Raw genomic sequence first — 23,435 nt, forward strand, 5'->3', positions numbered from 1 at the left:
AATCGATAAGCCAGCGGAAGGCCTCAGTCAGATGACCAAAAGCTCCAATGGCGAGTCATCATCTAAGACTCGCATCATGGAAGCACTTGTCCTGTTTCCTGACGAGCCTTACCTTACGATAATATGAAAAGAGTTGCGTATACAAAGGATCCGCCATTCCTGGGTCAGTAAAAGTGTCAGACGTGGGTCTACAACACTACACACAAATAACCCGCACACTTTGTCAATGGTCCAAGTCGGACCGAAACGTCGTCGTAAGCTTCTCTCTTTTATGTGCGGGTTATTTGTGTATCGTTCCAGTCACGGTATTGTGCCTTTTTGTTATTTATTTGTCTACAACACTGGCAGTAAGGCAGTACACCACATGAAGCAATTTTGGGGTTTCTCCAACTTACCTCCTCCATTGTTTTTATTAAATATAAGTATAACCGTGTTCTGCAGCCACTGATCAACAAAACATTTCACAAGGTTACAGTAAAAACTATGTTTACCTAACATACAAGGTTACAACAAGGATAAACTATGTTAACCTAACATATCCATCATACAGGATGATTTTCCTGTTATATTCCATCACACGGGATGGTTTCAGTTATTAGATAATGAGAACTATAGTTCAGCTGACCACAGTCATCGCCTTGAGGACGCCATTATATTTATTTTTTCCCTCTCAATAAACCATGGAGAGAAATGGTATAAAATGCGTCACTACGCTATATACAAACTTAGCCTCTCTCCTCAGGTAGATCTGTTTGTAACTTGATAAAGCCCCACTGTGAGGGCGAAATGTAGTCAATAAAGGATTGTATTATACTACGTTTGTATGCATTTCTCCATCTCAATAAGCCACTTGTTACAAGCTGTAACAATAACTGTCAGGGGAATAAAACTGAAAAGAAGTGACATAGCTGACGATGTTATTTACAGTTTTTTCCCGCCAACTTAGAGCGTCGCGACGCAAGTGACAGGAGACACATGAATCATGCACTCAGTTGAGTTTGTTGACACACCTCTTCCACAACCACTCCCTACATTAACCAGCCCTGAGTAAAGATCTAAATGTGTCAGGGCACTAAATGAGCCTGTCGCCGAGACTCCCTGAAGGCTTTTTGATCAAGTCGTGCGCATAAAATGTATGTGACAACAACTACACCAGTATATCTCCGTGGGAGATACCGAAAAGTCAAGATCTTCATCAAGCAGAGGCAATAAAAATTGTGAAGAGGGTATACAGTGGTTAGCAGGCTGGAGGTGCCGTCAACACCAGCCTCCCACCAGGAGCAGGTGTGCTTATGCTTCGTTCAGTTGTGTGTGGCATCAAGCACACATCTCCGCCAAACAGACGCAATATAAGTCAAGATCTTCATCTAGCAGTGACACGGACACTAAGCATGGCGACATGATGGAGTACCTTCTTGTTGTAGGATTCTCATTAGCATAAATATAAATAGTAAATATTCTGTACAGTCTTTAGGTTTATAGCATCGGTAGTCTTATAAGTTAGTGCAGAGCAATACTCTAGTTTGGCTTAGATTTTCTTCTTAATGTTCTTGTTATTCTTCTCAATCAAAAATATGCCCCCCCCCCCGCAATATCTGACAGAATCATGCCACATCCCAGTCATCGCTGACAATATCATGCCACACCCTTGATATACCACACCCCAGCCACTCCTCTATCAGAGGTCAATCCTGAAGAGTTTAACACGAGTAACATACACTACTAACATTACGTTGAAAATGGTATAAAATACCGACAAGTTGATGATTAATACACATGTGTAATAGTTAGGTATCTTTACTGTTGAAACGTTTCACCTATGTGGTAGGCTTTATCAGTCATATACAGAGAACAATGTATTGTAGACAGCAGTAGTAGTCTGCTGCAATGCTTTTTAATTCTTGCCTTCTACTATGCAACCAACGTCTTCGAGATCTTCCACCTCACATTCGACAGGATTTAAGACACCATTCTCAAGCTTCTGTTTCATATCGTTCCAGACCATGGAGATGAACTCTTCTCCAGGCTGAGGAACTGACCACCTTGTTCCATACCATGGAGATGAACTCTTCTCCAGGCTGAGGGACTGACCACCTCAAACTATTTCTACAAGGTTGATGGATTGACTGCATCATCTTTACCTCATCTATAATACATTCTTCTCTGTATTTGACTGATGAAGCTTACCGCGTTGGCGAAACGTTTCAAGAATAAAAATACTAACTGTTGCACATGTGTCAGTCACTACTGACATCCATCAGAGGTCAACCTTCAAGAATCTGACACTATCAATATATCCACCCTACTGACATCCATTAGATGTATGTATGTATATATGTATGCATATGTATGCATATATATATATATATATATATATATATATATATATATATATATATATATATATATATATATATATATATATATATATATATATATATGGAGGTACGACCTCTAGAACTTTACTGGGGACCCTCATCCCCAGAAAAGACAATAAACGTACCTCAGGGAAAACTCAAGGTTCTCTCCGAAGCTGTTTGAATATTTTCTTATCCTACCATCCCCTATATACAAATACACACACACACACACACACACACACACACACATTATGTATGTATATATATATATATATATATATATATATATATATATATATATATATATATATATATATATCAAGGAGAAAGGTTGGAACGAGTGGCGTTCTACTCTGACCAGGTGTTTGAACAGATGTTTCAGCAGGTGTGTAATAGGCGTGTTAGGCAGGTGTTGGTCGTCTCGGTGCTTGGTTTCTGCCTCACCCTGGTCTCAGTACTTGGGTGTTTCTCTGGTGCTTATGTTCTCTACAAAGAGAATAACACACAGAAGAAAGAGGCAGGCAAGGGAAAAAAACCAAAAGGCTCCATTAATCTTTCCTTACCCTTCCAAGTATCAGCCAATTGCAAGGAGTAATTTGTTTCATTGTTGTTTGTTGTTAGCCTGCTGAATAATCTTCAGGACTTTAGTGATCATCGCCCTCGCGACCCGGTCTCAAAAACAAGCCTCGTTAATGTCCTTATAGCTCCTCTTGGTGATGTCTGCAAACGTTGCAAAGTGGACAGCCCGGTGGTCAGGAATTACCTCGAGGACCTTGTCACGTTCCCTCTTAAAAAAGACAGTTAAGGTTTTTTTTGCTTTTTTTTTACACAAATCAGTTTTATAGGCTAAAAGCTGTTATCTTACCTCAGCTCCTTCCAAACCCCAACCCTATCCTAGGTATACTACCACCCCGCAGGATGCGACCCATGCCAGCCGACTACCATCCAGGTACCAATCTACTTCAAGGTGAACAGGGACCATAGGCTGTACTGGTAATTACAATTATATAGGAAGGGAGAGTGTTGAAAATATATGGACCCATTACACTTACTAGATTATTTCTTTGCGTACCTAGTACGATTATTTTTCACCTCCTACCAAACCTTACGCTGTCGTAAGGAGTGATTTTATTGTGTAAGTTTCGAACCATTCCCTCCAGTATTTTTCAGGTATAAATTTTCAGATTTTTCTGGTCTGTGCTCCAGGTATATACCTATGATGGGTTTCGAGTTATCCAACTACCACAGCCCGGTCCTGGGCCAGGCTTGTACAAAATGAATGATTATCGGTATTCAGGGGTTAATTATGAGTTATGTGGGGCAACCTGTTGACTACCTGTTTACAGATAACGCTACCTGTTAATTACTGCTCAGAGATGAAGATACCTGTTGACTACCTACTTACTGATTAGGCTACCTGTAGACTACCTGCTTACTGATTCAGTTACCTGTAGACTACCTGCTTACTGATTCAGTTACCTGTAGACTACCTACTTACTGATTCAGTTACCTGTAGACTACCTATCGATGGTTCTGTAGGGAGGTGTCACATTCCCCCCGCAGCCCTCTCCCAGCGTTCAGCTGTGATCACTGACATACCCCAGCTTTATCTCAAGTTCACACTAAGCTCATTTAAAGTTAACCTAAAGTCTGTCTGCTTATACCAGGCCAGACTGTCAAGACCAGACCAGGCCGTCAAAACCAGACCAGGCAGTCAAGACCACACCAGACCATCATGAGCAGACCAGGCCGTCAAGACCAAACCAGGCCGTCAAGACCACACCAGACCACCAAGACCACACCAGACCGTCAAGACCATACCAGACTAAGGGTCTTTCAAAACCATACCTAACAACCTTGCAGGTGCACACTGGCAGTCCAGCACAATCTCTTCCAATATTCAAACAAAGCCTCAACAAGCCATGTAAATCCTAAGGGATTATTCTGCGTGGCTCGGCGTCGTTATGAAAGACCTGTAACATACCTGTGACTCGCTTCCAGGATGCTTCTACCCACACAACTCTGCGTGTGGCCAGGCTTCCCTGGCCACAGGCTGAGGAATGTGGTCAGGAAAGCCTGGCTACATTCCTCATAATTAATCTCTGAATGCCGACAATCATTCATCTCGTAAAAACCTGGCCCAAGGCCGGACTCTAGGAGTAGGATAACTCTCGAAACCCTGAAACAGCCATCACAGCCTGGATGATCTGACATTTCCTCGGGGATAGCAGTCTAGTTTCCTGTTAAAAACATCTGTATGACCCGCATGAGTTAATTTGTTGATTATAATAATATTCATAATTGAAAACTTCTACAATGTGTGTGATATATGTTGTGAGAGACACTCTGGCCACATGACTAGCTGAAGGAAACATATGGTGATGATAGGGGGGAAGGTTACAGAGGGAGAGAATGAGGGGGGTATGGGGTAGGGAGATAAAGAAGAGGGGAGAGGGAGGTGATCAGCACCTGCCGCGTCCCACTTATGCATGCAGGAGTAGCACACATGTACGTCCATGCACGAGCGAACACACACACACACACACACACACACACACACACACACACACACATACACTAAGCTCTTGGAGCAGAGAGTGAACCTAGTGGGAACCAGCGAAGAGGCGGGGTCAGGAGTTATGAATCGACCCCTGCAACCATAAATAGGTGAGTATACGTACACACACAAATGCAATATTCCCAGAGAGCTACCAAATAGTAAGAAAAGAAAGGGAAAACTGAAGGGGTGGCATTAATGGTCAGAAACCAATAGAGATGTAAGGAACTAGGAAATTTCAAGTATTATACAACACATAGTGTAATGCCCATAGAGACGAATGTAATACTCGACGGCATTTGGTACCTTCCTACAAAACTAGGCACCTATTTACTGCTAGGTGAACAGAGGCAGTAGAGGCAACGAAGCTTACCCTAGTTAATGGTCCAAGTCGGACCGAATCGTCATTATAAATTTCCTTTTTCTATCTGCGGGTCTATTTGCGTATTGTTCCAGTCACGGCATTGTGCCTTTTATGCTTTTATCCTTACGTGCTGCGCGGCCCGAGAATCGAACCTTGGTATCTGGAGTCTACCTGAAGGGTGTTCTGGGGGTAAACGCACCCGTGGCCCAGTCCTTGACCAGGCCTCGAGGTGGATCAAGGCCTGAATAACCAGGCTGTTACTGCTGGCCGAAGGTAGTCCAACGAACGAACCACAGTCCGGCTGATCAGGTCCTGACTTTAGGTATTTATCCAGCTCCCTCTTGAAGGCTGCCAGGGGTCTATTGGTAATTCCCCTTATGCCTGGTGGGAGGCTGCTGAACAGTCTTGGGCCCCGGACACTTATTGTGTGCTTTCTTTGCGTATTAATGGCGCCCCTACTTTTCACAGGGGGTATGTTGCATCTCCTGCCAAGTCTTTTGTTTTCGTAGTGAGTAATTTCTGTGTGCGGATTTGAGGCCAGTCCCTCTAGGATTTTCCAGGTGTAGCTTTTGATGTATCTGTCTCGCCTGCGCTCCAGTGAATACAGGTCAAGCGACTCCAAGCGTTCCTATTACGTTCAGGTTGTTAGAGTTGCGTTTGGAAAGGTAAGCTACATGTGATTGCGGAAAAAGAAGGGGATTATTACCATTTAGTTTCATATGCTGGAGAAGTAATCAATATTCACACGTACCATGGGAGCCCTTCACACGCTGCCTGATAACAAGGAGAGAAGGGAGAGGCAGGACAAACCTACCCTAACTAGAAGGGGCAGGAACAAACCTACCCTCACTAGAAGGGGCAGGGACAAACCTACCCTCACTAGGAGGGGCAGGGAAAAACCAACCCTCACTAGGAGGGGCAGGGATAAACCTACCCTCACTAGGAGGGGCAGGGACAAACCTACCCTCACTAGGAGGGGCAGGGACAAACCTACCCTCACTAGGGGGAGCAGGGACAAACTTATCCTCACTAGGAGGAGCAGGGACAAACCTACCCTCACTAGGAAGGGCAGGGACAAACCTACCCTCACTAGGAGGGGCAGGGACAAACCTACCCTCACTAGGAAGGGCAGAGACAAACCTACTCTCACTAGGAGGGGCAGGGACAAACCTACCCTCACTAGGAAGGGCAGGGACAAACCTACCCTCACTAGGAGGGGCAGGGACAAACCTACCCTCACTAGGAGGGGCAGGGACAAACCTACCCCCACTAGGAAGGGCAGGGGCAAACCTACCCTCACTAGGAAGGGCAGGGACAAGCCTACCCTCACTAGGAGGGGCAGGGACAAACCTACCCTCACTAGGAGGGGCAGGGACAAACCTACCCTCACTAGGAGGGGCAGGGACAAACCTACCCTCACTAGGAGGGGCAGGGACAAACCTACCTTCACTAGGAGGGGCAGAGACAAACCTACCCTCACTAGGAGTGGCAGGGACAAACTTACCCTCACTAGTAGAGGCAGGGACAAACCTACCCTCACTAGGGGGGCAGGGACAAACCTACCCTCACTAGGAAGGGCAGGGACTTACCCTTACTAGGAGGAGCAGGGACAAACCTACCCTCACTAGGAAGGGCAAGGACAAACTTACCCTCACTAGGAAGGGCAGGGACTTACCCTCACTAGGAGGAGCAGGGACAAACTTACCCACACTAGGAAGGGCAGGGAGAAACCTACCCTCACTAGGAAGGGCAGGGACGAACCTACCCTCACTAGGAAGGGCAGGGACGAACCTACCCTCACTAGAAAGGGCAGGGACAAACCTACCCTCACTAAGAAGGGCAGGGACAAACCTACCCTCACTAGGAAGGGCAGGGGCAAACCTACCCTCACCAGGAAGGGCAGGGACAAACTTACCCTCACTAGGAAGGGCAGGGACAAACTTACCCTCACTAGGAAGGGCAGGGACAAACCTACCCTCACTAGGAAGGGCAGGGACAAACTTACCCTCACTAAGAAGGGCAGGGACAAACCTACCCTCACTAGGAAGGGCAGGGGCAAACCTACCGTCACTAGGAAGGGCAGGGACAAACTTACCCTCACTAGGAAGGGCAGGGACAAACCTACCCTCACTAGGAAGGGCAGGGACAAACCTACCGTCACTAGGAAGGGCAGGGACAAACCTACCGTCACTAGGAAGGGCAGGGACAAACCTACCGTCACTAGGAAGGGCAGGGACAAGCCTACCGTCATTAGGAAGGGCAGGGACAAACCTACCGTCACTAGGAAGGGCAGGGACAAACCTACCGTCACTAGGAAGGGCAGGGACAAACCTACCGTCACTAGGAAGGCAGGGACAAACCTACCGTCACTAGGAAGGGCAGGGACAAATCTACCGTCACTAGGAAGGGCAGGGACAAACTTACCCTCACTAGGAAGGGCAGGGACAAACTTACCCTCACTAGGAAGGGCAGGGACAAACCTACCGTCACTAGGAAGGGCAGGGACAAATCTACCGTCACTAGGAAGGGCAGGGACAAACCTACCGTCACTAGGAAGGGCAGGGACAAATCTACCGTCACTAGGAAGGGCAGGGACAAACCTACCGTCACTAGGAAGGGCAGAGACAAGCCTACCGTCACTAGGAAGGGCAGGGACAAACCTACATTCACTAGGAAGGGCAGGGACAAACCTACCGTCACTAGGAAGGGCAGGGACAAACCTACATTCACTAGGAAGGCAGGGACAAACCTACCGTCACTAGGAAGGGCAGGGACAAACCTACATTCACTAGGAAGGGCAGGGACAAACCTACCGTCACTAGGAAGGGCAGGGACAAACCTACCGTCACTAGGAAGGGCAGGGACAAGCCTACCGTCACTAGGAAGGGCAGGGACAAACCTACATTCACTAGGAAGGGCAGGGACAAACCTACCGTCACTAGGAAGGGCAGGGACAAACCTACCGTCACTAGGAAGGGCAGGGACAAGCCTACCGTCACTAGGAAGGGCAGGGACAAACCTACATTCACTAGGAAGGGCAGGGACAAACCTACCGTCACTAGGAAGGGCAGGGACAAACCTACATTCACTAGGAAGGCAGGGACAAACCTACCGTCACTAGGAAGGGCAGGGACAAACCTACCGTCACTAGGAAGGGCAGGGACAAGCCTACCGTCACTAGGAAGGGCAGGGACAAACCTACATTCACTAGGAAGGGCAGGGACAAGCCTACCGTCACTAGGAAGGCAGGGACAAACCTACCGTCACTAGGAAGGGCAGGGACAAACCTACCGTCACTAGGAAGGGCAGGGACAAGCCTACCGTCACTAGGAAGGGCAGGGACAAACCTACATTCACTAGGAAGGGCAGGGACAAGCCTACCGTCACTAAGAAGGGCAGGGACAAGCCTACCGTCACTAGGAAGGGCAGGGACAAACCTACCGTCACTAGGAAGGGCAGGGACAAACCTACCGTCACTAGGAAGGGCAGGGACAAACCTACCGTCACTAGGAAGGGCAGGGACAAACCTACCGTCACTAGGAAGGGCAGGGACAAACCTACCGTCACTAGGAAGGGCAGGGACAAACCTACCGTCACTAGGAAGGGCAGGGACAAACCTACCGTCACTAGGAAGGGCAGGGACAAACCTACCTTCACTAAAACGGAGGAAGGGAGAGAGGGAGGAACACAGTTTCCCTCACTAGAATGGAAGGACAGACACACATCTTCCCTCATTTAATTAAGAAGGTAATTTTATTACAAGGATGACAGAGGTAATATTTTATGATGTAGGTGTATAAACAATATATTAGAGCACAGATAAGAATATAAAGAACATGGCCGCGACATCTGGATGTAACCACTGCTGTAACTGGGCCAGCCAAGTTGACGCAAACTGCCATATATTACCTTTGATAGTGTTCCAGAGTTTTCCTGCCTGGGCCAGGCTTGTTTGGTGCTTGTCAGGCCAACCAGGCTATTGCTGTTAGCGCCCGCTGGTCCACATGTCTATCAAAGCCTGGCTGATCGGGCACTTGCAGGAGGTTACAATTAGGTTAAGTCTACTTAGGTTAGGTTATGTTAAGTGTACTTATTTCCGTTAACTACCAAAAAAAAAAAAAAGGCAGGTGGATTATGTCTGGCAGCGCAGGGCGTTTACTGAAATCTGGTTCGTGCATTTTCACACGCACTATAACAAATACGAAGCTCACTTTAAGCAGTACAGTGGGTAAGTGTAATCAGGAAACGTTTATATCTGGACGAATATCATTTATGGTGCGAGAACGGGTTTAACACAGAACCGGTCGCAACATAACAACAGCCTGGCCCAGGATCGGGCCGCGAGGGTATATTTGGAGGGTGCTACGGGGGTCAACGCCCCCGCGGCCCAGTCCTTGACTAGGCCTCGCGGTGGATCAGGATCTAACCAACCAGGTTGTTACTGCTGGCCGCACATAGTCCAACGTAGGAACGAAAGCCCGGCTGATCGGGTACTGACTTTAGGTATATGTCCAGCTCCCTCTTGAAGGCAGCCAAGAGTCTAAGTAAGTCTAGTGGTAAGCCCCTTTATGCTTGGTGAGAGGCTGGTGAACACGGTAGGAAAATTCTCGAAACTATTCAAGCGCATAACAAAGATATTCTATCTATATTTATGCGAAGTTTCGCTCAGAGAAAACAGAAAACTCATGAAAACTGTTTACGTCTCCTGATGGACAAGTAAAAGAAAATGGGAATCTCAGAGCCTGAAAGAAAATGGAAGTTCGTTAAAAGAGAAATGAGGAGAGACTATTATAATACGGAGTGTGTGTGTCTCACTGCAGCATCCTTCAGTGAGTATTGATCAACTTATAACAAAAGATTAAGTGAAAGGGGCGCTAAGAGGATTTACGTTCAACTGAAACTACTTTAAGACTTTTGTTATGTTTTAACAACACATGGAGGGTTTTTAGGAGAATGAGGAGGGGGAAGTACCAGGAGGAGGGGGAAGTAAGAGGAGGAGGGGGAAATACGAGGAAGAGACGGAAGTACCAGGAAGAGAAGGAAGTACCAGGAGGAGAGGGAAGTACCAGGAGGAGAGGGAAGTACCAGGAGGAGAGGGAAGTACCAGGAGGAGAGGGAAGTACGAAGAAGAAGGGGAACTATGAAGAGGAGGGGAAGTATAAAGAGAAATAAGAAGAAGGGGAGAGTGCGAAGAGAGAGGTATGAAGAAGGCATGAAGGGGAAGAGGGTATAAAAAGAAATAGGATGAGAGGGGAAGGGAGAGGGTCGAGTGTGGGAGGGGAAGAGTGAGAGCAGATGGAGTGGGGGGAGGGGAGGGGTGATGAGAGTGGAGGTTCCATACGCTGACACGTGTACACAGGAAACAGTTAAGTGTCTCCTCGGATCTTCATAGGGTGATGACCCGCTCATTGATTAGGCATTCATGCAGGCAGGCAGGCAGGCAGGCTGGCAGACAGGTACGCAGGCCAGCAGGCAGGCAGGTAGGCAGGCAGACAGACAGGAGGGCCAGCAGGAAGGCAGACAGGCAGGAAGGCCAGCAGGCAAGCAGGCAGGCAGGCAGGCAGGCCAGCAGGCTGGAAGGCAGACAGGCAATAAGGCCAGCAGGCAAAGCAGACAGGAAGGCCAGCAGGCAAGGCAGACAGGCAGGAAGGCCAGCAGGCAAGGCAGGCAGGCAGGAAGGCCAGTAGGCAGGCAGGAAGGCCAGCAGACAGGCAGGTGAGGGTAGGTAGGCAGGAAGGCCAGCAGGCAGGCAGGCAAGAAGGCAGGCCAGCAGGCAGGCAGGCAAGAAGGCAGGCCAGCAGGCAGGAAGGCCAGCAGGCAGGCAGGTGAGGGCAGGTAGGCAGGAAGGCCAGCAGGCAGGCCGTAAGGCAGGCAGGAAGGCACTCTTGTATGCCAGTGGCTTATAGCAACCTCTGGCTCACCAGTGTTGTATATAGGTAGTTTAACAACCTCTGGCTCACCAGTGTTGTACATAGGTAGTTTAACAACCTCTGGCTCACCAGTGTTGTACATAGTTTAACAACCTCTGGCTCACCAGTGTTGTATATAGGTAGTTTAACAACCTCTGGCTCACCAGTGTTGTATATAGGTAGTTTAACAACCTCTGGCTCACCAGTGTTGTATATAGGTAGTTTAACAACCTCTGGCTCACCAGTGTTGTATACACGTAGTTTAACAACCTCTGGCTCACCAATGTTGTATACACGTAGTTTAACAACCTCTGGCTCACCAATGTTGTATACACGTAGTTTAGCAACCTCTGGCTCACAAGTGTTGTATATACGTTGTTCAGTAACCTCTGGCTCACCAGTGTTGTATACACGTAGTTTAGCAACCTCTGGCTCACCAGTGTTGTATACACGTAGTTTAACAACCTCTGGCTCACCAGTGTTGTATACACGTAGTTTAGCAACTTCTGGCTCATCAGTGTTGTATACACGTAGTTAAGTAACCTCTGGCTCACCAGTGTTGTATACACGTAGTTTAACAACCTCTGGCTCACCAGTGTTGTATATAGAGGGAGCCAGTATGGCTTCCTCTATCTTTCATGTTAGTGTGACTTTGTAAATGGTCCAAGTCGGACCGAAACGTCGTGGTAAGCTTCTCTGTCCTCTGTGCGGGTTATATGTGTATTGTTCCAGACACGGTATTGTTCCTTTTTGTTCTTCATTGGTCTGTATATTTCGATCCCCTTCTGGGATCCTCTTCAGCAGAAGAGGATCTCAGATTAATTAATCTTCCATGTGGGTTATTACTGAGCACTGACAAGCGTTCATTACATTTTGGTTAACTATACACTTATCTCTGATTTCCTGCGTGTTTCTTAATGTACCTTTGATGAGGTCTGGGAGTTTTTCTACTCCTGGAGCCCGGCCATAGGCCAGGCTCGTCTGCTGCTTGCCTGGTCAACCAGGCTGTTGCTACTGGTGGCCCGCTGATCCACATATCCATCACAACCTGGCTGATCTTTTTTTTTTTTTTAGTATATTGTTACCAATCGAGGAGGGTTGGTGTGAGACCGGGCCGCGGGATCGATGATCCCTGAAACCATTAACAGATATAACAACAGTGTAAAAGACAACAGAGGAACTCTCACACATTGATGCTTCACAGTTCAGAGAAACTTAGGTAGTTGGTGTGGTCAGAGTTGTGAGGTCACTGTGGTGACCTTAACGTGCAAAAGGTCATACTGATGTTCCATGGTAATGTTACCACGCTCTCACACTCGGCAGGGAAGGACCGAAGTAGGGCATGAGGGAGGAGAGGTGAGGAAAGGAGGTAGTGGTATAGAGGAAGAGATATATGGAGGAGGAGAGGTATGAAGGAAGAAGGCAGGGAGGAGGAAGGAAAGGAAGAGGAGGGAGGAATGAAAGGAGGAAGGAGGAGGAAGGAAGGAAGAAGACAGGAAGGGGGAAGGCAGGGAGGAGCAAGGAAGGGAGGAGGAAGGAAAGAAGGGAGGAAGGAAGGAGGTAGAGATAAGTTTTTATTAAAAAAAAATCTGATACATCAGCATTATGCTGTTAGGTATTGTATATGATAACTACACAGCGGGAACAGTCTAGCTGTCTCCCTGTCGTAGTCCACAACGCGGGATGGGCATCCACAATAAACCCTTCTCAAAACAGTTCCTGATCAAACAGGTTATGGTGCATACGTTGGAGTGCGGGTGATGGGCACAAAAAAAAGCTTCATTAATCAGGTCAGCAACCAGGAGGCCTGGTCTGGGACCGGGCCGCGGGGGCGGTGACCTCCGGAAGTGACTCCAGGTAAATGGGTCTCATACAAGGTGTTGAAATCTGTCAGCCTGAGCTAGGAGACTTCAGGGGAACAATCAGGACTTCATTCAGTAGTCCAGCAAGTGTATACAGCTACGGCAGCTTTAACGCTTCCCTCCAGCATAGCTCAAGTTACTATCACTTGGGAATCACCATCTCATAGAACAACCTATCCCATAAACAGGAGAAGTGAATTTCTGAAGATATCTCCATTATCCCAGAATGAGTGAAAATTATATATAAGAGCAATATATATATATATATATATATATATATATATATATATATATATATATATATATATATATATATATATATATATATATATATATATTATATATATATATGTGTATGTGTGTGTGTGTATATGTGTGTATGTGTGTATGTATGTGTAATGTGTGTGTGTGTGTGTGTGTGTGTGTGTGTGTGTGTGTGTGCAAAACAACCACTGTGAAAGAATAGAGAAATTCCAAGCGCTTTCGTGACTACTCACATTATCAAGGAACAATGAAAGTAAAGCATCAAAGGAAGGTATATAAAGGGGTAGCCCACACCTCACTATCAGATCCCACGACACCTGACGCGAGACAGCAGGCCCGCCGGCCAAACTGGACAGGTCCTTCACACAACCCACCAACAAACTATTCTACCCAAGAAATAAGAAATTTAAAAAAATATTATTTGTCCAATGCATTATTAAATTCTTCCTAAATTCTATTAGTTATAAATGGATCTAATTTATAATTAATATTTGTCCAATGTATTATTAAATTTTTCCCAAATTCTATTAATTATAAATGGATCTAATTTATAATTAATAGAATTTGGGAAGAATTTAATAATAAATTGGACAAATAATATTTTTTTAAATTTCTTATTTCTTGGGTAGAATAGTTTGTTGGTGGGTTGTGTGAAGGACCTGGCCAGTTTGGCCGGCGGGCCTGCTGTCTCGCGTCAGGTGTTGTGGGATCTGATAGTAAGGTGTGGGCTACCCCTTTATATACCTTCCTTTGATGCTTAACTTTCATTGTTCCTTGATAATGTGAGTAGTCACGACAGCACTTGGAATTTCTCTATTCTTTCACAGTGGTTGTTTTGCATATTCTGAAATCATCTCGACTCACGAAATCGTAATGACACGATTGCAAACAAACCATACCCCGGCCGGGATTGAACCCGCGGTCAGAGAGTCCCAAAACTTCAGCCCGTCGCGTTAGCCACTAGACCAGCAGTGAAGGGACTTGAGCTAGAGTTCGTCACGGCCATGCTAGCTGGAGATTCGTCTGTAAAAACTTGCATTTGTGGTCACAGTGGTGCCTGTGCTAACCTTCCTATGGTGTAGAAATATACCTAGTTGGACGAATCTTATTGTGGCTAGCTGGTCTAGTGGCTAACGCGACGGGTTGGAGTTTTGAGACTCTGACAGCGGGTTCAATCCCGGCCGGGGTATGGTCTGAAATCATTTGTTTACTGTGATCTTATTGCATATATATATATATATATATATATATATATATATATATATATATATATATATATATATATATATATATATGTCGTGCCGAATAGGCAGAACTTGCCATCTTGGCTTAAATAGCAACGCTCATCTTGCCATATATGATAAGTGAAAATTTGTGTATGCAATAATTTCGCCAAAATCATTCTGAACCTAACGAAAAAAATATATTTCACTGTGTTTGTTTAGTATTAAATTATTGTAAACAAATCTAAAATATATTTAGTTGGGTTAGGCTAAAATAAATTGTTCTTGTTATAATAAGGTTAGGTAAGTTTTCTAAGTTCCTTTTGGTGCAAAATTATAAATTTTTACATCAGCCTTAATGAAAAAAATATATCTCTAAACGTATAAAAGAAAATTTTAGGAAGGACATAATTTTAAATGAGTTCTTGCTAATTGACCAGTTTTACATATTCGGCACGACATATATATATATATATATATATATATATATATATATATATATATATATATATATATATATATATATATATATATATATATATGTCGTTCTGAATATGTAAAACTGGTCAGTTAGCAAGAACTCATTTAAAATTAAGACCTTTCTAAAATTTTCTCTTGTACGTTTAAAGATATATTTTTTTCATTAATGATAATGTAAAAATGTTTAATTTTGCTCCAAACGAATCTTAGAAAACTTTCCTAACCTTATTATAACAAGAACAATTTATTTTAGCCTAACCCAACTAAATATATTTTAGATTTGTTTACAATAATTTAATACTAAACAAACACAGTGAAATATATTGTTTTCATTAGGTTCAGAATGATTTTGGCGAAATTATTGCATACACAAATTTTCGCTTGTCCTATATGCTCATCTTGCCATATAGGACAAGTGAAAATTTGTATATGCAATAATTTTGCCAAAATCATTCTGAACCTAACAAACAAAATATATTTGATTGTGTTTGTTTAGTACTAAATTATTGTAAATGTATTTAAAATATATTTAGTTGGGTTAGGCTAAAATAAATTGTTCTTGTTATAATAAGGTTAGGTAAGTTTTCTAAGTTTCTTCTGGTGCAAAATTAAAATTTTTTGCATTAACATTAATGAAAAAATATATCTTTAAACGTATAAGCGAAAATTTCAGAAAGGAAAAATGAGTTCTTGCTAATTGACCAGTTTTACATATTCGGCACGACATTATATATATATATATATATATATATATATATATATATATATATATATATATATATATATATATATATATATATATATATATATATATATATATATATATATATATATATATATATATATATATATATATATATATATATATATATATATAATCAGTAGGTAAGAATGTGAAGTTATTATAAACTTTAGAATATATAATGACGTTGGTCGTATTAAATAAGAGGTCTTGTTTTCTGTTTAATATTTTTTTCCTACCAGCCCCAGATGCTTGCCACTGAAGTAAATCTCTAACCCTGACCTAAAAATATTGGTATGCATCAACGTTTTTGATGGCTTTCGTATTAGTATGTATCAACGTTTCTATTGGCTATCATATATCAACGTTTCTGCAGGCTTTCACACTTGTTTCCAGTAGCTACCTACCTGTACCTACCTAGAGCGGGTATGATGCTGTTCATTATACAGCTATATAAAGCATGAATTTATCGCATAGTTCATCAATACAAGTTTGTTCATAGTCACGTCCAGTATGTGCAACAAGTGTAAATCAGGAGACTTCAATCATGTGACTGTAAAACCTCAATACTCCTTCCTTCCACTACACAGCAAACATCAAGAATTACCAAGTAATAGTAATTCCAGCTCAGTTGGAAGGAAACCTATAGCCGGGTCACCATATGGAGAAGACCCGGGCCGGAAGTACCGGCAAACCTCTAATGAATGAAGGAAACCTATAAAGTTGACCTAGCTACTTAAGGAGCACGTCAGCTCCCCTGTTTTTCTAATATGTTATTTTTCCCCTATAACCACGAATTAAGGAAAGATCCTGGACTTCACCTTACGAAAGCAGACAAAGCAAATGCGATAGTAATTACGGACAAGGTAAATTATAGGGGAAAAATAAACATGATATTAGGAGACAGGGAAACTCACGCGCCTCTTAACCCGATATCCTTATCGTCTTACTAAAGTGTCCCAGTTCAGGATGGTAAATTTCATTACCTGATGTATGAAACTCATCCTTTGTGGTGGAATCTGATAGTAAATATCGTTCATTTTGTTTATGAACAACTCATTCTACTGCAACAACCTATTCTCGTTCAAATTTAAACGTTTCCACATTACCCTCGGTCACCTCGTTGTCAGATTTATCATAGTGGATTTTTTTTTATTTTTTTTTAGTGGTTAAATGTCTTTACAGATTTCTATAACTTAATATAAACAAAATAATTGTCGAATTACACGAAATTATAAGAAATTACCACTGTGAACCTCTTAAAAAATTAACGCAGTAAAATCAAAATATGTTAGCATGGGATGACTGACCACAGCGTTTTAATTTTTCTTTCAGATGTCGTTGTTTTCTTGGTCAGAATCGGTGCATGAACCTCCTACAGTGACTAATACTGCAGCAGATTTAACATTTAAGTTTTTGTACAAATCTACATGTAGGTTACCTGCAGATATTTTTGGGGGTCAACGCCCCCACGGCACGGTCTCAGATCAGGCCTCCTAGTCGACTGCCTTGTTAGTCATACTGTAACTGCCAGCGGCACATTCCAACGTTGGCAACACAGCCTGGCATTCTGCTTCTTTTCCACTTCTTTTCCGTCTGCTGAGCGCGTCTGTCTGGAGCTCAGCAGACGGAGGATCAAGCCTCCACACGTCTTGCGCTGAATGACCTACATGAGTTTAACGCTTAACATACGTAAATGTAATAATAATAATGTCAATGCTCTGATTGTTTAAAATGATTAAACTTCCTCTTAGGTTGTGTATTTCTACGAGTCGCAAGTCACTATATAGACAAAAAAAAAAAAAAACGAGAGACTGAGGAAGAAAGGAAGGAGCAAGAGATTGACAACCGTGAGGAAACAGAGAAGGAAAAGAAATGGGAAGCCTAAGAGGAGAAGGAACAAGAGACAGAGAAAAGGATCATAAATAGAAGAAAGTTGAGAACACGGAGAATAAAAAAAAATCTAAACACAAAAACACTGGGGTAAGGGAGAGGAGGGAACGAGAGCAACCACAAGCCACAAAATTCCCGTGACTACACCACATCTCTGATCACCATGTCCCCCTCCCTCCCTGGCAACTTGCACACAAGCGCTTGCATGAACACACACGAACACGTGGTGTGTGTGTGTGTGTGTGTGTGTGTGTGTGTGTGTGTGTGTGTGTGTGTGCGCACGCGCGTAGCTTTATGATATTTTAATGAACTATATTTGCTGAATAAGAGAGATAAACCATTCTGAGAGATATTAATTCCCACGTGATAGTAACTTCAGGTTTGTTGTAATGACACCGTTTTCCTTCCATAGTTACTGAACTATTAATGGAATGATTGGAAATAAGTCACTTCATCCAACTTTTTTTTGGGTTACCTTAAATAATTTGCACACATGTTATTTACTTACCTCATCACGGTGGCTCCTGACCTGGTAGTAAAAGCTCTCGCTTCACACGCTTATCCGGGTTCGATTCCCGGCAAGGGTTGAAACACTGAAACACCTGTTGTCTATGTTCACCCGTTAGTAAAAAAATGGGTACCTGGGTGTTAGTCGACTGGTATGGGTCGCATCCCGGGACAAAATTGACCTAATTTGCCCGAAATACTCTGCATAACAAGGGGCTTTCTATATAGTAGTATGTCAGCTATGGTCTGTATACCTTGTACATGTACTTGTAGAAATAAAGATATTATTATATTATCACCCTAATGCAGTCTCCCAGCTCAGACAGACGGATTCCATCATCACTAAATGTAAGAAACTCATACAATATGATGGAATGGGACATATAAACATAGCTAGGTTTTCTTCCCACTGTTTAACTCCCTTATCGAATAGTGTAACATTACACTGGTGGTATACCAAGTGTGTATAGTAAAATACTAGACAAACTAAACCTAGTCCCTCCCTGACCACTCCATATACCGTTCTCTTACATGACAAACCCACTTTACGTTTTCTGTGGTGACAAGCTCTACCTGGCATCACAGACATCTGTACAACAACAAACTTCTCCATCTCACTCCGACAAGTTTCCACAACATGCACTCAAAGTAAAAACATTAATTCAAAGTTTATTCTCTATAAGGATTACAATGCTGAGTTTACAGAATTTGGTTATTGTGTGGTTTACATGTAGTAAAATAATAATTACAGAGTGTACCACTAGAACACCTAGCATGGCTAGGCATTTCGGGCAGACTTAGATTAATTCTTAAATTTAAAATATTACAAATTATGAGGTAAGTTGGTATTATGGCTAAGTGACTAAATACTAGTTTGTGAGTTTAGCAATGTGAATGCTTTTGTTTTGGCATAGTACATAGTTTCAGTATTGGAGTATCACAGGCCAACTTATGACTAGTTAGGATTCATTATTTTAAGATTGAGATTAATATTTCTGTTTATGGTCAAATGGGTGAGCGAGTGTAAGTGTGAACCACCAGGTGGTATTCGTGTAGTTAGTTGACGGGGTGTATAAGGGAGACAACACATTAAACAGTTTATCTAATACACTAGTAAATATGCATTCTCCATAGGTTGCCTCTCTTTTTAAGTACTCTAAAATAAATTAAGATAAAAAAAGCGACTGTCTGACTTTTTTGGGTTATCCTAGGTACTTTACACATATGCTGCTATGTATGAAAATTTATGTAACTGTATTTGTGTATACCTGAATAAACTTACTTACCAAATTATTCACAATCTAAAACATGGAATTTTACAACCCTGACTGCAAACATTAACAAAAACAGGTAAACTGGGTCTTATTAATTATTACTATTATATTTTATTTTATTAACACATTGGCCGTTTCACACCGAGGTAATGTGACACGAAATAGAACCCACCGAGGTAATGTGACACGAAATAGAACCCACCGAGGTAATGTGACACGAAATAGAACCCACCGAGGTAATGTGACACGAAACAAAACCCACCGAGGTAATGTGACACGAAATAGAACACTTTCATCATCACTCACTCCATCACTGTCTTACTACAGGCATACTGATACTACAGTTTACGAGGAAGCGCTAAATCTATACGGTCATAGCGCCAGGGGAATGGGAGGCAATCAGGATGGCTCCAAAGGAAGAGTAGCATCAATTACTTGGATCAAGAACTCCTGAGCAACATGAAGATAGCACCCAGGAAGAAGAGAGTATATGATTTGTGACTGTGGCGTAGAGAAGATAATTCCCAGAACCACTTAACTTAGAGGTATATATCTCAGGGTATATACACTGTCTTGATTTACATCATTACTTTGTGATTATCCTTGAGTGTGTACAGGTGATTTACAGCCGATGTGATTAACATATAAGAAATTAACCAACTAATTGGATATTGGGTGATAATATTCGTACCTTCCTCCCCTCTTCATTCATACCTCACATCCCCTCCCCTCCTCCTCACACATTCCTCACCATCCATCCCCACATTTTCTTAATTACGTGATAGAATATAACTGAAACACAGCTTTAGTTCTCACTGTGTAACCGCCACATAAAATAGTGTAACAACGCACTGCTGATATATTAAATTTTGCTGACAAAAAAAAAAAAGATCACTATGAATTTAGATTCCTGTGAAATTACCTCAGATTTCCAATTCGCACAAATTATTCCGCAGGTAATACGAATGAATTATAATGTTCTCATCAGTCTTGCTTACAAAAAAGTTGTATCATTGTAATTTCCAGAAAAATACTCTTGAAACATCTCTCTGTGCGCCTTCGATACATTTAATTGTACTGAAATGTTATTAGGTTTACACTTTACCTGGAGGGTATTCCGGGGATCAACGCCCCCGCGGCCCGGTCCACTGCTGTTACTGCTGGTCGCACGTAGTCCAACGTGCGAACCACAGCCAGGCAGATCCGGCACCGACTTTAAGTATCTGTCCAGCTCCCTCTTGAAGGCAGCCAGACCCTATTGGTAATTCCCTTTATGCATGGTGGGAGGCTGTTGAACAGTCTTGGGCCCCGGACACTTAGTGTTTTCTTCTCTTAGTGTACCATGGCGCCCCTACTTTTCATTGGAAGTATTTTGCATCGCCTGCCCAGTCTTTTACTTTCGTAGGGAGTGATTTCTGTGTGTAGATTCGGGATCATTCCTTCTAGGATTTTCCAAGTGTAATTATGATATATCACTCGCCTGCGTTCCAGCGAGTACAAGTCAAGTGTTTCCAAGCGTTTCCAGTAGTTGAGGTGTTCGATGGAACACATGTGCAGTAAAGGTTCTCTGTACACTCTAGATCTGCAATTTCACCTGCTTTGAACGGAGATGTTAATGTACAGCAGTATTACAGTCTAGAGAGAACAAGTGATTTAAAAACGATCATCATTGGCTTGGTATCTCTTGCTCCATGACTAGCCCCAACACCCTGACATGACTAGCCCCAACACCCTGACATGACTAGCCCCAACACCCTGACATGACTAGCCCCAACACCCTGACATGACTAGCCCCAACACCCTGACATGACTAGCCCCAACACCCTGACATGACTAGCCCCAACACCCTGACATGACTAGCCCCAACACCCTGACATGACTAACCCCAACACCCTGACATGACTAGCCCCAACACCCTGACATGACTAGCCCCAACACCCTGACATGACTAGCCCCAACACCCTGACATGACTAGCCCCAACACCCTGACATGACTAGCCCCAACACCCTGACATGACTAGCCCCAACACCCTGACATCACTAGTCCCAACACCCTGACATGGCTAGCCCCAACACCCTGACATGACTAGTCCCAACACCCTGACATGGCTAACCCCAACGCCCTGACATGGCTAGCCCCAACACCCTGACATGGCTAGCCCCAACACCCTGACAAGACTGGTCCAAACACCCTGACATGGCTAGCCCCAACGCCCTGACATGGCTAGCCCCAACACCCTGACAAGACTGGTCCCAACGCCCTGACATGGCTAGCCCCAACGCCCTGACATGGCTAGCCCCAACACCCTGACTAGACTGGTCCCAACGCCCTGACATGGCTAGCCCCAACACCCTGACATGGCTAGCCCCAACACCCTGACAAGACTGGTCCCAACACCCTGACATGGCTAACCCCAACACCCTGACATGGCTAACCCCAACATCCTGACATGGCTAACCCCAACACCCTGACATGGCTAACCCCAACACCCTGACATGGCTAACCCCAACACCTTGACATGGCTAACCCCAATACCCTGGCATGGCTAACCCCAACACCCTGACATGGCTAACCCCAACACCCTGACATGGCTAACCCCAACACCCTGACATGGCTAACCCCAACACCCTGACATGGCTAACCCCAACACCCTGACATGGCTAACCCCAACATCCTGGCATGGCTAACCCCAACACCCTGACAAGACTGTCCTCAACACCCTCACATGACTGGCCCCAACAGCCTGATATGAGTGGGCGCATGACCGGGGAAATGTAAGTGTCCCCTTCGTCATTCTTCAACCCAGATCACCCGAAATAAAATTACCGGTGATTTGTGACACAACGACCGTACTGGCGTCAGCGAGGATAATTAGCATCAACGACTGTCACATAGCGCAGCCATATAAAGACCAATAAGAGGAAACACCCACTGGTATCACTACTGTTTTCCTATATATGGGAGGCGGGGAGGAGTAACCTTCGGGTATCGTCTTTCTCTAAAGTTTATGCTGAAACTCAAGTGGAGTCTTTCCGAATATCTCAGAAAATATATTATAAAATGAATCAATTTGTACGATGTTGTGGAGTTTACATGTAGGATGCTGGAGATGGCTGGGGGCACAAGGCAACGTAGGTGAAAATTAATTTTAGTCAAAGTTATTTATTAAATATACTTGGGACAGTGTACAGCGTATGTAGAATGTAAGAAGGGTAGGGGATGTGTAGACCTAGTGTTTACACTGAAGCATGTAAGCGAACAATGCTTACATAAGAATAAGGAACTGTTTATAGCATTTATGAATAGTGGTAGGGAGTAATGTGGCAGATGTTGCGAATGTATGGAAGAGGCGGTAGGTTGCTTAAACTGTAAAGCGTATATAAGCGGTGTAAGACTCGGGTAAGGGTGGATGGGGGAGAACGGGACTATGTTCCGGTAAGAAGCATGCCTTGCAGGCAAGAATGTGTGATGTTACCTTAGTTAGCTGTCATATTTATAGACTGTAGCAGTAAATCCTAGGGTGTAGGGCAGAGGTGTGGGATTTATAGATGACGATTCTGATACGAAATGGGAGTTAGACACAATTGTTCTTTGCCGATTACGCCGTTCTTTTGAGAAATTCTGAAGAGAAGATGCAAAAGGTTGGTGGAGGAAGTTGGGAGGGTATATAAAAGAAGGAAATTAAGAATGAACACTGGAAAGATCGAGGTGATGAGAGCAACAAAATATCTAAACAATGAAAGATTAGATATCAGACTGTAGAGAGGGAACATGGATGAAATGAATGTATTTAGATACGAGTGAACACGCCGGTAGAATGTTCCTTACCTTCACTGGACGTCCCTCACACCAAATTTACATCAGTTTAGCCTGCCACATACCTGTCGTGAGAGAAATATATTAAGATGTGGAGACGTCTAGCAACAGTACTATGATGCGAGGAATAATAGTGAATATCAACACATGATGCAGATAAAACAATGTCCACATCACAGAGCA

General features: G+C 43.7%; 1 protein-coding gene and 1 long non-coding RNA gene across 2 annotated transcripts in view; both read right to left on the reverse strand.

Annotated features, from left to right (window-relative positions):
- The window catches only part of Fim (plastin-2 Fim), a 273,290-nt gene that overhangs the window by 37,782 nt on the left and 212,073 nt on the right, over positions 1-23,435 (reverse strand). The window lies entirely within an intron of this gene.
- Positions 2,756-23,435, reverse strand: part of LOC128703593 (uncharacterized) — a 98,517-nt gene continuing 77,837 nt past the window's right edge. Inside the window, exons 4-5 of the long non-coding RNA XR_008409317.2 lie at positions 23,265-23,317; positions 2,756-3,147 (exon numbers count right to left, since the gene is read on the reverse strand). This is a non-coding gene — a long non-coding RNA (uncharacterized lncRNA). The remainder of the gene's footprint in view (positions 3,148-23,264; positions 23,318-23,435) is intronic.

This window comes from Cherax quadricarinatus, chromosome 76, assembly GCF_038502225.1.
Source record: "Cherax quadricarinatus isolate ZL_2023a chromosome 76, ASM3850222v1, whole genome shotgun sequence".
Classification (NCBI taxonomy): Eukaryota; Metazoa; Arthropoda; class Malacostraca; order Decapoda; family Parastacidae; genus Cherax; species Cherax quadricarinatus.